Source organism: Neofelis nebulosa, chromosome 1 (assembly GCF_028018385.1).
Source record: "Neofelis nebulosa isolate mNeoNeb1 chromosome 1, mNeoNeb1.pri, whole genome shotgun sequence".
NCBI classification, from domain to species: domain Eukaryota; kingdom Metazoa; phylum Chordata; class Mammalia; order Carnivora; family Felidae; genus Neofelis; species Neofelis nebulosa.
This window is the reverse complement of record NC_080782.1, coordinates 160,639,853-160,656,743: the sequence shown is the minus strand read 5'-3', so window position 1 is coordinate 160,656,743 and position 16,891 is coordinate 160,639,853. Positions and strand designations below refer to the sequence as shown.

The window sequence follows — 16,891 nt, the reverse complement described above, 5'->3', positions numbered from 1 at the left end:
GTGCAAGATGGTCTTACCATTTATGGATCCCTTCATTGGTCGTCTTTCTCAGGAGTCTGATGAATATTGTGGTGGAGCAGAGTTGCCAAAAACAAACGATGGCCTCGTTTGGGAGACTCCAGCCCATAGGGCTGGATGTGCAGATAGATTGTCCTTTCCCAGCGTCCAACGAGGACATGGCTTGTTGTATTCACAGATGCCCAAAGCAGTCAAAGCAGCTGACAGACCAGTTGAAGCCCAGGTTACCTCCGTGAATTTTCCCCTCCCCACCCCACCCCCTGCCCCGCTTCAGCTGTGTCCAGTCTGCGGTGTGGCCCATCCGTTGTGGACGGAGGCTCTCAGAAGAGGTCCATAGATGTTCAGCCTGATTCTGGAGACACTACTGGTCCTGGTCCTCTCTTTCCACAGACAAGAGAAAGGTCTCTTTTGTCGTTGAGAAAATAACTCATGTGGCTGGATATTTTAGAAAACTCCTCTGGTGACTGTCTGGAAGGTGGCCCAGAGATATTTAGGGTGCATCAAAGCAATGCCGGCCTGATAGAATTAGTTAGGAAGTGTTCTTTCTCCTGAAGTTTTTGGAAGAGTTTGAGAAGATTGGTGTCAATTCTTCCAATGTTTGGTAGAACTCACCAGTGAGGCTGTCAGATCCGGGGCTTTTTTTTGTCAGGTGGTCTTCGATTACAGCCTCAATCTCCTCCCTAGTTATGTACGAATCTCTTCCGATTTTCTCTTTCTTTGTGATTTAGTCTTGGTAGGTTTCCTAGGTCTAGAGATTTGTCCATTGTATCTGGATTCTCCAATGAGCTGGAATACACTTGTTGATAGCACTCTAACCCTTTCTACGTCTGTAAGGAGTAGAAAGACCCTCTGTTTCATGTATCTCTGCTCTAATCTTTATTATTTCCTTCCCTTTGCTACCTTTGGCTTTTTCTAGTTTCTTAAGTTGCACGTCTATGGTGTTGATTTAAGATCTGTCTTGATGTTTACTGTGAGCGTTTACAGCTATAAATTTCCCCCTCACCACTGCTTTGTTGTTTTCCAGGAGTTTTGACGCGTCGTGTTTCATTTCCCTTCACCTCTACGTATTTTCGCATTCCACTGTGATTTCTTCTTGGACACATTGGTTCTTTGAGAGTGTGTTTTCAGTTTTCACAGCTTTTTAAATTTTCCACTCTTCCTTCTGTTACCGATTTCTGACTTCATCTTCTTGTGGTTGGAAAAGATACTTTGTGTGATAGCTATCTTGTAAAATCTACTGAGACTTAACTCGTGACCTAATGCAAAGTCTGTCTCAGAGAAGGTCCCTCGTGCCGTTATTGTTGGGTGGGGTCCCATGCCCGTCTGTTAGATCTGGCTGGGCTATCGTGTTCTTCAAATCCTCTGTGTCCTTACTTACCTTCTGTCTGGTTGTTCTGTCCATTATCGACAGTGGGATATTGAAGGCTCCAATGATTATTATAGAACTATTTTTCCCTTCAGTTCTGTCGATAATGGCCTCTCATTATGTGTGTAAATGTTTATCATTTTTTCTTCTTGCTGTACTGAACCTCTTAATTCATATAAAATGTCCTTCTTTGTCTCTTGTAACATTTTCTGATTTAACGTCTGTTTTGTCTGGTATTATTACAGCCACTCCACCCTTTCTTTTGGTTACTATTTGCATGGATTATCTTTTTCCTTCCTTTCATGTTCAACTTTTTTGTGTCTTTGGATCTGAGTCCCTTGTAGGTAACACATAGTTGGATCCTATGTTTTTATCCATTTCACTAATCTGTTTAATCTGCTTACATTTAAAGTCATCACTGATAAGGAAGGAATTCCTTCTGTGGTTTGCTCTTTGTTTTCTATATGCCTTAATTGCTTTCGGTCTCAAATTTTCTGCATGACTATCTTCTTTTGCATTTAGTTGATTTTTTTTGTAGTGAAACATTTTAATTCCCTTCTCATTTCCTTTTGTGTATGTTCTGTGGCGTGTGTGTGTGTGTGTGTGTGTGTGGTTGTGTGTGGTTACCGTGGGATTGCTTTTAACATCGTAAAGTTACAACATTGTAATGTCAATTTATACCAGCTTAACCTCAATAACACATGAAAACTCAGCTACTTTACAGCCCTGACCCCACCTTCTTTCAGTTGTTAATGTCACAAAATTACATCTTTATGCATCTTGTGTCCAAAAGCATAGATGAATAATTAGGTTTTTAAATATATCAGTCTCTTAACATAGAGAACCAAAAGTAGAGCTACAGACCAAAGTCATAACAGTACTAGCGTTCATAATTGTCTGTCTGCTTACTTTTACCGGAGATTATTTCTTCAGAAGGCTTTGAGTTACTTGTTCAGTGCCCTTTCATCTCAACCTGAAGGACCCCCTTCACTGCAGGGCCGGTCTAGTCATCAGGGCAAGGCTTTCAGCTTTGGTTGATCTGGGAATGTCTTCATTTCTTCCTCATTTTTGAAGGACAGTTTTCCCAAATGTAGGATTCTTGGTTCACAGCTTTTTTCCTTCAATGCTTTCAACACATCAACCCATGCCTTCTAGCCTCCAAGGTTTCTGATGAGAAATCTCCTCACAACCTTATCAGTGAAAATATGATGAAAAGCAATGTTCCTCTGAGCTTTATAGATGTTAATAATGAGCCTTATCGTGTTTTACACAACACAACGTTTCCTTATACGTTGTAGCACCATTTTGAGACCAGGAACTGAGTGTTTTAAGTGTAGACATTACGAGGTCTATACAAGCCAAAATTACAGTTTTCTAAACTTGAAGTGAAAAGGCCACTGAACCATCTTATAGATTTTGATTTCTAACAAAGTAAATATCAATCTTGAAAAGCCCACACAAACAAACAAAAAGCCCATTGGGGGTCTTTTTTTTTTTTATTGAGTAAAGGGGTTTTGGGAGTAAAAAGTGAGGAAACCACTGTGGTCTCAGACATCCCCAGCCATGATTGCATAATTGGACCCTTTCTTGCTGTGCCCTCACAAAGCCCCATGGTGAAGTCATGGCAAGACCTGTCTATATAAGACCCTGGCTCGGCTGGGTGTTTGGTCTTTACAGCCCAGGAAGCTTTGGTGACCTGTCGGCCTTTGACCCTAGCTAGTTTGATTTCGACTTCTCTTTTTTTCATTTTGTTTATTGTTTTTTTATTTTCATTTTTCTTTTTTCTCTACTCCTTTTCTCTCCCAATTTTTTTTGCCTTTTTCTGTTTTTACTTTTTTCTTTTTTTTTCTCCTTTTTTAGTTTTTCTTTTTCTCAATTTTTCTTCGTTTCCTCCCTTCATTTTCTTTGTGTGTGTGTGTGTGTGTGTGAGTGTGTGTGTGCACATGTGTGTGTGCGCGTGTGTGTTTTTCATTTGTTTTTTTTTTGTGTTAGCGTTTTAGTACAGTTAGTATAGTTCATATTGTTAGTATAGTTCATATTGTTAGTATAGTTCATGTTGTTAGTATAGTTCATAAGCATAGTATTGTTAGTATTGTTAGTATTTTGTAGGTTGGTATTGTTGGTTAGCATAGTCCGTGTAATTAGCATTATTTAGCGTTAGTATAGTTAGTTGGTCACCATGCTTCAGGGGCGTAAGGCCATTACCACTGGTGAGGAGGACTTCTGTATTTACGAGATCCCCGAGATCACCAGTGAGGGCAGCGTCCCCCCCAGGAAGCAGTCTGATGTGACGTTCATCAAGAAAACCCAGAAGGACCCCGCTGGCCTCCAGGGACTTTGTCGTGAAGCCCAGAATATGAAGACCTCAAGTCACCCAAGTGTTGTCAAGTCACTTGAGGTGATCAACACCAAGGAAACGTTGGTTCTCCTTTCAGAATACGTAAGCAGAGACAACCTGCGTGACGATTTTACGCACCATGGCCAAGTGACGGAGGAGGTTCCAGACACATTCTGCCGGCTGTTATCGGTGGTGGAGTACTGCCACCAACAAGGTATGATAGGCGGGTATCTGAAGCTGGAGACACTGCTTTTTGGCAAGAAGCTGAAGGTAAAACGCACGGGGGTTGGACTGAGCATCCAGTTTGCTGGCTACAAACTCCACACTTTCTGGGACAGCCCCCCTTATTCTGCCCCGCGACTCTTCCTGCAGCAAAGGGAGGACACCCCTTCTGCAAATGCTTGGAACCTGGGGGTGGTTTGGTACTGCTTGGCCACCGGGTTGGAGCCGTTTGAGGGGCAAGTCTTCTGGGACGCGGAACGAAATATCGAAAACAGGGAGCACAGTGCTCTGGTTTTCATGTCCCTGGAGAGTGAAAACATGTGGTACACGTTGACAACTATCCAGCCCACGATCAGCACACCAACCACAGTCCGCTGCTGGAGCTCCCTCGCAACCTGTTCCAGCACAGGCCTGTCCTCAGAGCGGAGTAGTCTGACCTCCGAAGGGACCAGCATAGGGACCACGATTAGCGGGCCCAGATGCAACTTGCCAGCCACAAACTCCGACACCAGCAGTGAATACAGGCAGCCAGGGAGGATGTCCCTAGAGCCAAAAAATCAGGTTCTCAAACCTCTCAATAAATTAAAAAATGTATTTAAAAAAAATAACAAAATACAACCCCAAAAAAATGCCAATAAATGAGAGCCATGAGAGCCACGTGTCCGTGCCTTTATTTTATTTTGTTTTTTAACTTTAAAGGAACTTAAATGTTTGTTCTGAAAGAGAAGGGACAGTGCGAGTGGGGGAGGGACAGAGAGAGAATCCCAAGTCTACTCTGTGCTATAAGCTCGGAGCCCGAGACGTGCGGCTCCAGCTCACAAAACTGTGAGATGGCGACCTGAGCAAGACCAAGAGTGGGACGCTTGAGCCACTGAGGCCCACCCAGGAGCCCTGTCCCTGCGTTTTAAGTGCAGGGAACGATGCTGAGCTCCAGGAAGCCCGGGGACATGGCACAGGAGATTGGCCAGGGCGACGGGTGGGACCAGATCCAGAACAGCTTCACAGGCTGGAGGAGTGTCGGTGGGCTAGTGACCTGCTGGATGTGGAGTTGTAGGAAGCACAAGGTGGAGGTGGTGAAGTTTTGGAGTGATGGGGGGTTCGTGGGTCTGGAGCCGATGGCCAAGGAAGAATTCGTGAAGAAGTCTTTGGTGCAAAAAGGTGATTGTATTAAAGCACGGGGACAGGTCCATGGGCAGGGAGAGCTGCACTGGCGTCGTGACGGGTAGCTCATTATATACCCTCAGGTTGGGAGGGGGTTAGGGAGAGAGCCAGACTTACTCTAGGACTCAAGGTTCCAGGACCTTGAGGGGCTAGCTGTTGCCAGGAAAACGCCATTTCTTGCCGTTTAATGAAACCTCAGCCATGAGACCCTTTAGATGGATCTGGGCAGGCCATAAGCGTGGAGGATGATTGCCAGCATATATGTTGCGGGGGTTGAGATGAAGTAGATTTGCAGGGTCCTCGAGGTTGGGATCATGTGAAGCTAAGGTTCTCTTTTGCCCCCACCAAAATGTCATACTGTCAGGCAGCTGAGCTCCTAGAGGGAGGTCACTCTGCCTGATTCATGGACTTGTGAATGGGCTGCAGGCAGTAAGGGAATTTAAGTTTTCATTTGCCTTAGTTTCCCACATGACCACGGCAAGCATTTAAACCCCTTTCTTTTGTTCTTGGGGAGCCAGGAGTGTCCAAGGACTAACACACACATTCCACCTGGGAGGGACGGTGCCAGCCTGGATTTAGCCCTGAGCCTGCCTTATGCTCCCTCCTCATATCCCCCTGCCCCCTGAGCAGTTTTGACCCTGGAATCTTTAGGGTTGCTGCAGGCGGAAGGTCTCATCTTCTGTAGCTTCTTTCTGCTGAGCAAGGGCATAGAGTTGTCCCCACCTATCTCGGTCAATATGGGTCAGTCAGGGAACATAGAGGGGAGTTATAAAAGGCAGAGGCAGCTGAATCCACCGTGGGCAATGTGTATGAACCTCCTTGAGTAAAAAGGATCGTGTGTTGGCTTGAAGTGATTGCAGTGATGGAGTCTTGGTACCAGGCAGAGAGACATGGGAGAAAAAGCAGAACAGAATGAGAACCACTAGAAAGATCAGCCCAAGTGGAAGTCCTTTGGTAGCTGACGCACCTCCTCCAGTCCAGTTTAACCAATCATTACAGGAAAGGGATTGTTTAAAGTGCCAAGTTGGAGTACTCATGTCAGTGAGAAATCCAGAAATGTTTCTGTGGTCATCTGGAATGTACACACTGCATTTTGTTTTGATGAGAGTACAAGTTACACCTTGTGCAGCAGTTAGCACATAGGCCGTTCTATTTTGTAGAACTGTTTTCTGCATTCGAGTTATGTTCATATTTAACAGTATAATGGTATGTTGAGAGTCATTTAAGTCCTTAACTGTGTAACAGGTGATGTATGTACAGCCATCCTGTAGACTCTGTTTGGTTCAGTAAGCAATCAGCTAATTAATCAGAGGTACTCTTCTGGAACCGAGAAAAACAGGGGTGACTGGTTAGAGCAAATCACAAACTTAGTGTTTCCCAGTGCTGCCAGTGAGATGTTAGATGTCGGGCGGGAAGCATCCTCAGAGGAGAGTGGGAAGAGGCAGCAGGAATGAGGTTGGTCTTTCTGGTTTGTACCTCAAATATCTGTGGTGGTCCTTTTGAATGGCCCATTGTAAGAAGGACTTGTTAGTAGAACTTGGGGAAAGAGAATGAAAAAGAAAGAATGAAAAAGAAAGTTGCCATCATCATAAGAGGTGTGAACAAGTGTTCCACAGGTTCACAGGAAGAAGAAGGCACATTCGTGTGCTCATGGATTTCCTGCGAAAGGGGGTACAGGTTTCATTTAGATACGGGAGCCCGTGAAAAATGCCCCTGTAACTTGACTGCAGCCCTTTTATTTTGGAGTCAAATCCCCTGTTGTATTCGACTTTCCATCCTTTGAATAAACCAGGTCTTTTTGGGTTTCTATGGGGTAGGTTTCTAGTAACTGTCAGATCAGGTTTAGGAGGGACATGTTTGCATGCTTAGAGATTTATGAATTAACCCAGCCTCAAGTGAAGGATGAATAAACCACTAGCCTCTTTGTCTATTGATAGGTGAATCCATCCCATCTTCCAGTCATTTAAATCATATACCCATGGGGTTATTATTCCCGCAGAATAACAAGCAAGAAGATTGTCCATACCTGTGCTACTGTGACAAAGTTTACCTCGAGTTGTCTAGCTTAGGCAAACAACAAACTTTTAAAGACAATCATAACTAGGATTTACCATCCCTAACGATGCGTTCTTGAAACATAGTTTGTCTCTGTAAAAACCCTCATTTCCAGAGATGGCCAAATCGAGACTAATTCGCTCGTAGGACAAGTCCAGCTTTAACAACCTTGGCCCAATTGTTTCCATAAGTTCAGCAAGAATAGCGATGGATCATAAGGATCTTTTCAAGTCTGCTCTGCCAGAACCTTTTATCAGGAATCTCCAGACTGAACTTTTTGTAGCCTCTCCGGGCCAGAGGCCACAGTTACTTGCCACAGTTACTTGTGTCAGACAGGCCTGCAGTATCTGTGGAATTGGGCGAATTCCTCTTCACGAAGTCCCCGAGATATCCTGAGGTTCCTGCACCTGCCAGGAAGTGACATTCTTGACTCACCTGGGGAGGCTACTGGGAACTCTGGAAGCAAGGTATCGGGTCAACATTTCCAAGGGGCTGTATGGCTCCATGTTTCCCAAAGTCAACCTTGGTCCCTTGGAGCTACACGCTCACACCTCTGAGTCTGTGCATGGCTCTCAAATAGGACGTCCCAGTCAAAGCCTTGGTAAAAATAACCAGTATTTCCAATGGTGTCCCATTCCAAGGACTTAACGCAAATGAGTACGATTGTCACGAGAGAAAGGATACTCACTGGGAGTGTGTGAATGTCAGAGGGTTTAGGTAGAGAGAAAAGATAAACGCTTCCGCTCACAAAGGAATGCTTGATGACATTTCTGTAGATCATAGCTATCTTAAGAGGAAGTTTCCTTCACCAGAAAGAGCAAACATCGGAAAACCAGCAGTGTCTCTGACAAGAGTCCCAAAACTCTGATCTTCCTCAGTTCGTTCAGTCCCACGTTCCCAACTCTTGTTCAGTTTGATTGCGTCTTTTTCATTCTGAACTCTGGACATTCTTACCCGTTTTCATGTTCATCTTAAAGACATCAAATACCCGTGTTTGTCCACAGAGCCCTTTTTCCGAATTGAGAGGTCCTTAAGGATGCAGCTGACGAGGAAACTCAGTTATTTCTGCGACACATAACACTTCAATAATCGGACTATCAACTGACGACCTTATGCCAAAACACTGAAAACTTTAGGAATCGCGTGTAGAGTGGGGGTAGTTGCAACATTTACCCGTGAAGTACAGCCCAAGGTTTACCATCATTTGATAGAGCTTTTCTGAGTAACTTAACATACCAAATGAAAAGGCCTACCTGGTCAGAAAGGCTTCATTTACAATTGAAATCTTGGGAAAGTCTGCTAAAACCTTAGAAGGTTATGAAGCCTGTCCCAAATAGGATTGCAGGTCATTACAAACCTTACAACTTTATTTATTCAACCAAGGTTGAAGGTGGCAATGAGAGATCCTACAGGCAAACGTGTAGCATCATAGAGCTGTTAGCAAAGCCTAGCTCCTTTACCAAGGACACATTTTCACTTGAGGTCATCAGAGACCTGATCTTTAGAAAGCTTTGGTTCTCCTGGCAGACAACTGAGAAAATGAACCTTGTTTCCCAAGCAGACAAACCTTATGTTTAGGAATCAATGCTTGAGCACTTGGTCCTATTTGGAAAAAAAAAAACACCTAGATGTCCAATGAACTTCATCTCCTTTGTCATGCAGACTTGAAAGAAAACTTTAAAGTTTCAGGTTACTGAGGCGCCTGGGTGGCTCAGTGGGTTGAGCTTCGGACTTGGGCTCAGGGCATGACCTCCCGGTCCGTGAGTTCGAGCCTCATGTCAGGCTCTGCGCTGACAGCTCGGAGCCCGGAGCCTGCTTCGGACTCTGTGCCTCCCTCTCTCTCTAGCCCTCCCCCGTTTGCTCTCTTTCAAAAGTGCATAAATGTTAAAAAAAAACAAAAACAAAAAAACAGCAACAACGAAACCTTAAAGTTTCATGTTACCAAAGACTTTGAAAGCTATCTTAACCTGTGACAACTTTGAACCAGGCACAACTAACCATTATTTTAAGTCATCTTTGTGCTAACAAATTGCAACCGAGATAAAATGAGCTTCTCTGACGTTTGGTAAACCTTGGTAGAAAAAACATTTTCTATTTAATGCTGATAAGTCTAAAGACAGGTCCGCCAAACTTAGGTGAGTTTCAACACTGAATTGTTTCACCTGCGTCCACTTAAAAAAAGAAAATCCGTTTGTTCTCCCGGGATGCCAGTGGGGAGGGATCTGGGGCGGGTGGTCCCAGGGGTGCTCTGGGCTCCTTGACCTGGAGGGTAGGAGAAGGAGCCGGCGGGGCCCGAGGCACTGAGGATGGGATAGGAACCAGGTACTCAGGCCACACCCAAGGTGGTGCAGAAACAGGAGGAGGGGGAGGGGAAGGCAGAAGAGGTGAGGTGCCAGCAGAAGGCAGACAAGGACAATTTCCTGGTTCCAACCTCATCAGCTCTGTCAGAGGCACAGATGCCATGTTTTCTGTTCCCCCAAAGTGGAAATGGGCGATCTGGGTCAGGCCAGAGAAGAGGGGAAAACAAATGGAGTTTTAGCAGCTGCTCGGGAATATTCCTTCAAGTCCCCGTCCCAAGGAAGACTAAGCACACGTGGCTCTAATCATAGCTGTGAAGCCGGGAAATAAATGAGGGAGAAGCCCTCACATCTAGTAGGAGGAGGAACAGAGAGAAAGGGTCCGCGTCCCCTTTGTCAGGGATGGCCTGTGTTTCCTCCCTTAACCTGGGTTCTCTTAGGAGGAAGGAGGCCTGTTGAGACAATTATCATCCGGTATATCAGGAGGGAGTTTCCTGACCTGGTTCCTGAGCACGTTCCCCAAGGGGCCCCAGGGTCCGGGTAGCCATGAAGGCCTGGAGGTGGGTACCTCTGTCCGTTTACTAAGGCCACACAGTGTTATAGGATCAGTCCTTTCTGCATTTTGCAAGCCCAGTTGTTGCCAGTGGGTTACAAAGGCATCCCAAGGGAGAATCTTTGGAGACTGAGGAGAAGCCCCCATGCTCCTCCCAGAGAGAAAAGTCGAAAGAAAAGAGAGAGAGGCTCCGTTGCCGCTGACCGTGCCCCCGACTCCTGGGTGGCACCCCATGCACACGGTATGTCAGAGCTTCCTGGTGCCCCAGGCGTCCCTCGAATAAAATCTCCATGGCCACCAACTGGCCGGCTAAGGGCTCCTGAAGGAGGGATGCTAGCATCCCCCCACTTCCCCATTGCATTCTAGACTGCAGACGGGAGCCTGGCGAATGGACCGAAATACCTTACCCCGAAGGCCGTGCCTGAAAAGGGCCCTGATGGTCATGTCCTGATTCCCTGGTCTTTGAAGAGCGTTCCACAGAGGCCAGGCTCCAGGTTCTTGAAGAACCTGCTGTTTGTAACCCACGGAAAACACTAGAAAAGTTTCACAAGGGGGAATCAATTGCCCAGTTTTGTAATTTCAGTAGTAGTTAGTAGAGGACATTGACAGAAAGCAGCACAGGTGGAAATCCATCATGGTCCAAGTGACAGTCCCACCCATAGAGTCTTCACAAGCAACTCCCCTAGGGAACGGTCCCCAGTTGGGTTTTAATTCACTCAGGTACTGGTTCCTGCCGTCTCCCAGTGGAGCTGTTGCGGCCAGAGGTGGCTAGTCCAGAGTGGTGGAGGGGATCGCATTAGACCCCTGACGAGGAAACCTCACTTGGCAGTGTTAGGCTTCGTGGCTTAGGTGGCTGTCCCGTGCCCTACGCAGACAACGTTGTCTAAGGACAGGAGTGAAGACAGGACATCAAGTTTCTGGATCTCATTACCACCCCGGCCAGGGTCCCAACTTGCAGCCAAAGGGCAGGCGCTCTCCTCCCCACAGAGTGGCCGGGGCTAGAGGGTGGCAGCCTGCTCAATCGACAGGAGAGTGTTCCAGTAAGACCACACTCCCCGAAAAGCCCCTGAAATGAGAGTAAAGGAGGAAAAGAGAAAAGTAGAAGCTTGCAGGATGATTGCCAGCTTCTATCTTGGGGGACTTGAGAGAAAGGAAGCAGACTTCCTCGAAGGAAGGATCCTCGAGGATCCTCGAGGTTGGGATCATGTGAAGCTAAGGTTCTCTTTTGTCCCCCACCAAAATGTCATTCTCGGGGCAGCTGAGCTCCCCCAGGGAGGCTGCTCTGCCTGTTTCAAGGACTTGTCAATGGGCTGTAGGCAGTAAGGGGATTTATTTTCCACTGGCCTTACTTTCCACACATCACCATGGCAAGCCCATAAACCCCTTTCCTTTCTTCTTGGGTAGCCAGGACTGTCTGGGGTTATCAAACATATTCCAACCAGGGGGGCGGGAGGGGTGCAGTACCGGCCTGTATTTTGCCCTCAGCCTTCCTTATGCTCCCTCATCACAGGGCACACCATCATGGTAAGGCCCTCCCGTTTTGCCGACTCCCACAGCCACAGTCCTTCCCCAAACCAGGAGGTACAACAGGTCAGTGGCAGGACAAAAGACTGCCGGTGAGCCCGCTATACCTGCCGAACCCTTCAAAGAGAAACCGAGGCCCGAAGGGCACCAGGAGACAGAGCACAAGGAAAAAGTGCCAGGCAGTCTCCCAGCCAGCCTAGAGTCCAGGATCCCCAAAGGGAGCCCAGCCCCCTAGCGGAGCCCTGGAGCCTTCTCCTCCAGCTCCAGTTCAGCCCCGCCCCCCCCCCCCCCACTGGAGCTCGGGCACATCATCTGGCAGCAACACCCCCAGCACTAAGCTGAGCCCCAGAGGGAACCGACGGGACCCAGCCTCTGTCATGGGGAACAAGGTCCACCACCAGTAGTGAATACCGGGACCCATGGACAATGACCCCAGGATCCCGATTTGGTAACACGAGCCAAAAGGGACCGGTACGAAGGTTATTCAGATTCTTAGTAACAGCGTTTTGCTATGTGACACCTAAAAAAGGGAATAAAATCGTACCCCTTTGACCTTTATAAATATCATCAAATAACACCATTTGAAACCTACACTGAAGGAAGACAGGAAGCTGCACCGAAGGAAGCAGCTGAGCCACAGTCCATGTCTTTATTTTGTTCTTTCACTTTACCTGGGTTTTATTGTATTTGATTATTCTTTTTATCTGTTTATATTGGTTTAATCCATGCCCATTGTACTTTACAAAGTGAAAAGACAAGTACCTTTGTATACCATATACAGACACAGCGTCGCACAGTGGGGCCCAGGGGTGGGGCAGAGGAGACCACTTTCCCTGGGAACAGAAGTTCTAATGCCAGGAATGGATCTGGGTAGAAGGCTGGGCAGCCAGCCATGCCAGCCCCTGCTTAGGTCAATTCCCATTTCCTGGGTCTCCCCTCTCCCCCCAACTCCTAAAAAAGAGCCCCAGAGATAAGACCAAGGACGGGATCCTGTCCCATTGGGCGAGTGCCCACGTCAAGAGAAGAAATATACACCCCTGAACACATAGCACGTGGGAAGGGATACCGTTTCAAAAAACTTAAATGAATATTTACTTAGAGAGGGACAGTGCGAGTAGGGGAGGGACAGAGGGAGAATCCCAAGTCTACTCTGTGCTATCAGCTCAGAGCCCGACGCGGGGCTCCAGCTCACAAAACTGTGAGATGGCGACCTGAGCAAGACCAAGAGTGGGACGCTTGAGCCACTGAGGCCCACCCGGGAGCCCCGACCCTGCGTTTTAAGTGCAGGGAACGATGCTGAGCTCCAGGAAGCCCGGGGACATGGCACAGGAGATTGGTCAGGGCGATGGGTGGGACCAGATCCAGAACAGCTTCACAGGCTGGAGGAGTGTCGGTGGGATAGTGACCTGCTGGATGTGGAGTTGTAGGAAGCACAAGGTGGAGGGCCACACCATCATGGTGAGGCCCTTCCTTTTTGCTGACTCCATGAGCCACAGCCCTTCCCCAATCCAAGTTCCAGCCATCTGGGGCGTGGGGGGGGGGTCTTTTGGGAGGCGCCAGGACAAATACCGAGCAGGGAATGCAACTATATTCTAGTATTTGTGACCCTCAAATGAGAAAACCTTTGGAGGAAATTGATGAGCGTCCACCCAAGCAAGAGAGCAGAGTTCAAAGCCGTTATGAAGGACCGATGGGAAAATATAGGGCAGGAGGAAGGACTCAGTCCTTATGTGGAGCCAGGCCATGACACCGAGGACCCCCGGCTGCCTCAGGTAATGACAGAGCAGAAGGCAAAATGTCCAGGCAGTCTCCCACCAGCCTAGAGCCCAGCCCTCTCCCGGAGCCTCATTCCAGCCTTCTGCAGCTCCAGCATATTCTCAAAGCAGAGCCTTTTGACTTCTGTAGGAACCAGCATCATGAGAACCATTAGCCCGGCCAGGTGTGACCCATTCACCACAGACTCAGACACGCACGGCGAACGCTGGGAGCCAGGGAGCACATCCCTAGAGCCAGAAAACCGCTGTGTAGAAACTGCATACAGATTGAAAAAAAAGATTTTTCAAAACAGTAAAGTAAAATAAAACCCAAATGAGAGAGCCACGGCTCCATGCCTCCATTTTATTTTGTTTTGTTTTGTTTCATTTTCGAAGTTTAAAGCAACTTCAATAAATACCTGTTTTGAAGGAGAGGGACAGGACGAGTGCTGGAGGGGCAGAGAGAGAACCCAAGCAGCCTCTGTGCTATCAGCTCAGAGCCCGATGTGGGGCTCCAACTCACAAAACTGTGAGATCACGACCTGAGCAAAACCACGTGTGGGATGCCGAGGGACTGAGGCCCACCCAGGTTCCCCGTCCCTGCATTTTAAGTGCAGCGAAAGATGCTGAGCTCCAGGAAGCCCCGGGACAGGTGCAGGACACTGGCCAGGAATCGGACCCAAACCCACGCAGGTGTGTGTGATGCAACGTGCGTGCACCGTGTGGACACAGTGGCCTGGGCAAGCAGATACGGTCCCGTGGACAACGGGAATGTGCACACCCCTCAGAGTTCTCTGCAGTGGATTCCCATCAAGAGGGTATCTCGTGTCCGCGGCCTACAAGAGGAGAGGCCACCCTAGCTGCGGGTCTGTCCTTCTGTCCCCAGCTGGGTGAAGCTTTAGAGACTGGGCTGCTTTTCCTGAGGCATCTCTCTCCTCCCCTGCTCTTGTGTTTTTTGTGTGGGGAGGAGGGAGGCCGTTATTCCAAATCTTGTAATGAAGTTGATGCCGCAGAAAGGTGTATCACAGATACTCTGTTTGCATCCTCGCCGCACAGAATTGGGGCCGCGCATGTCCCGGTCGGAGGAGTGTGGAGTGATGCAGTCCTAGGGAATTCACCAGAACAACTAAATGGAAAAATCACCTAAGGGACTTGTCGTGGGAGTATTGCAGGGCAGAAATGCAGACCTTGGAGGCGCCTGGGTGGCTCAGTCGGTGAATGGCCGACTTCGGCTCAGGTCACGATCTTGCAGTTCCTGGGTCCGAGTTCCTCATCAGGCCCTGTGCTGACGGCTTGGAGCCCGGAGCCTGCTTCAGATCCTGTGTCTCCCTCTCTCTCTGCCCCTCCCCAGCTCTCACTCTGTCTCTGTCTCTCTCAAAAATAAAGAAATGTTATAACAAAATTTTTTTTTTACAGAAATGTAGAGATTGTGGGGCGCCTGGGTGGCTCAGTTGTTTAGGTGTCCCAATTTAGCTCAGGTCGTGACTTGCAGTTTGTGGGTTTGAGCCCCGCGTCGGGCTCTGTGCTGACAGCTCGGACCCTGGAGCCTGCTTCGGATTCTGTCTCTTCCCCCTCTCTCTGTCCCTCCCGTGCTCATGCTCTGTCTCTCTCTGTCTCTCAGAAATAAATAAACACTAAAAATTAAAAAAAAAAAAAAAAAAAAAGAAAGCAATGTAGAGATTGTATCCTACCTTCCTACACTAACATTGCCCCACATTTTCAGAAGGGCCAAGGGGAACATTTAGGTCCTGTGGCCTATGTTGCTTATGACCAAGAGTTCACAACAGGGTAACAAAGTCCTGAGAACCAGCCTGTGTGGGAGTGGAAATGGCGTGGGGTGGGCCCCCAAAGTAGCTTAGGGGTCCCAAACGTTGCAGCTGAGTCTCCACTGTAATGCAGGAGTCTAGCTTTTCCATGTCCCGCATGGGGAGGGATCCCCCCCGCCCCCCACCACAGGAACCTGGAGGGTTTTCACACCAAAGGAAGCTGTGCACATACAGGACAGAGGTGGGGGAGGCAGGCAAGGGTGGGCGTTTGGAGCAGCACCCCTTATTTCCAGGACCACGCCCACTAGTGCATTTTGCTCTGCATCCCCAGACTTGAATGTCCCCTAGCTCAGGGCCTGGGAAGCAGTCTGCTGGGAGCATGGGATGCTCCACCAATGAGACTTTCTCCTGTGAGCTCAGGGCCCCTGGCTGCCTCTGGTCTCCTTAGTCCAAGCGGGTTTTCGGGGACAGTCTTCATGTTCTAAAGAGTGGGGACCAACGTGACCACTTCCGCGACTCAAGACACCTTTGGCTGCAGGTGCACAGTGGGCTCTGGCTGGGGAGCTTCAGAGACAGTCATTGCGTCCCTCAGCGATTTGACACCCCTGGTGGGTTCTCACCTGCTTCCTGAATTATGAAATTACTTCATGCAGCTTGTGTGATGAACAGTCTCTCGTAAAACATGAACTCAGGGTAGAGAGTGGTCAGTGCCGAGAGAGGACATTAAAGGGGATGTGGCAGACGTGTCCATGTGGCTCCCGGTGGCATTATCCACTACTCGGAGTAACCAGACACCGGACTTTGAACTGCGCGTGTGGCCGCCCAAGACCCTAGGGTTCCCGGCATCGTCTGCGGCAGGGCCGGTTGAGTGACCAGACTCTCCCCACTGGATGGGACGGGAAGCGATTTGTCCTTCTGGGGTGTCTCCTAGCAGAGAACCAGGCCCTTTCTGCTTCTCTCCCTGTCCTGCTGCTGGGAACGCAAACTCCCACCCTGGCCCCAGGGCGGCTCCTCTGGGATGACAGGGCTTTGGGGAGAGGAGCTTCCTGGGGCAGCCCTGCCAGGCCAGCCCTGGACCGTCTGCCTGTAGACCGAGCCGGAGAGAGATGCAAACTCATGCGGGGCACCTCCGTGACAGCAGCTGAAGCTTGTCGTAACCAGGACAGCAGTCTTGGGGCAGACTTTTCCGTGTGCTTCCTTTGGGGCAGGCTGCTCCCAGAACCAAAGCCCTCCGAAATTCTCGGCCCTTCCTTCCGTGGGGTGAACAGCCAAGCTCGGCTCTAGCCCTCCCCTCTTCAGGGGCTTCCCTGGAAATACAAGAGGCTCCACGCTCCCAACGTAAGGAGTCCACCTCGTATCTTCAGGGACTTCATCCTCTTCCCTCCCACACGGTGCATTCCCACCCTCCGCCAGAGAGGTAGCTGGCTTTGAAATAGGCTGTGCTGACTCTCGCCCCGCTAATAGCTGCGGATTCTAATTAAATAACTCCGGGAACAGGCCATCTCGCGCACGGTGTGACTTGATTATTGCTCGAAAGATGAGTTTGGAGCTGACAAGTTCCCTGCGAAGCTGACAAGCCTAAAAGCTGAATTTGACGAACCGACCAAACAGCAAGCACGGTAGGAAGGTGGAGTCCAGGACTTGAGGACGACTGGGCCTGAGCTCTCAGTCTGGGGAGACAGATACCGAGGACTTCACAGGTGCCTGGTCTGCTCAGGGTCATTTCCTATATGCCCTCCGCTCTTACGGAACCTGCATCTTATGGGGGGGAAGGACTTCTAATAACATTAACTTTGCTGAAGATGTCATGACAACGTATACAGTCCATTTGTTTGTT

At 48.7% G+C, this 16,891-nt stretch overlaps 1 protein-coding gene across 2 annotated transcripts in view; it reads left to right on the top strand.

The window, feature by feature from the left end:
• The first annotated feature begins 2,379 nt into the window (after nt 1-2,379).
• Nucleotides 2,380-16,891, top strand: part of LOC131505189 (serine/threonine-protein kinase MARK2-like) — a 51,193-nt gene continuing 36,681 nt past the window's right edge. Inside the window, exon 1 of one of the 2 annotated variants that reach the window (XM_058718507.1) lies at nt 2,380-3,442. The gene's annotated coding sequence lies outside the window, so the exon portion shown is untranslated. The remainder of the gene's footprint in view (nt 3,443-16,891) is intronic. The other variant, XM_058718585.1, reaches the window with a different exon arrangement.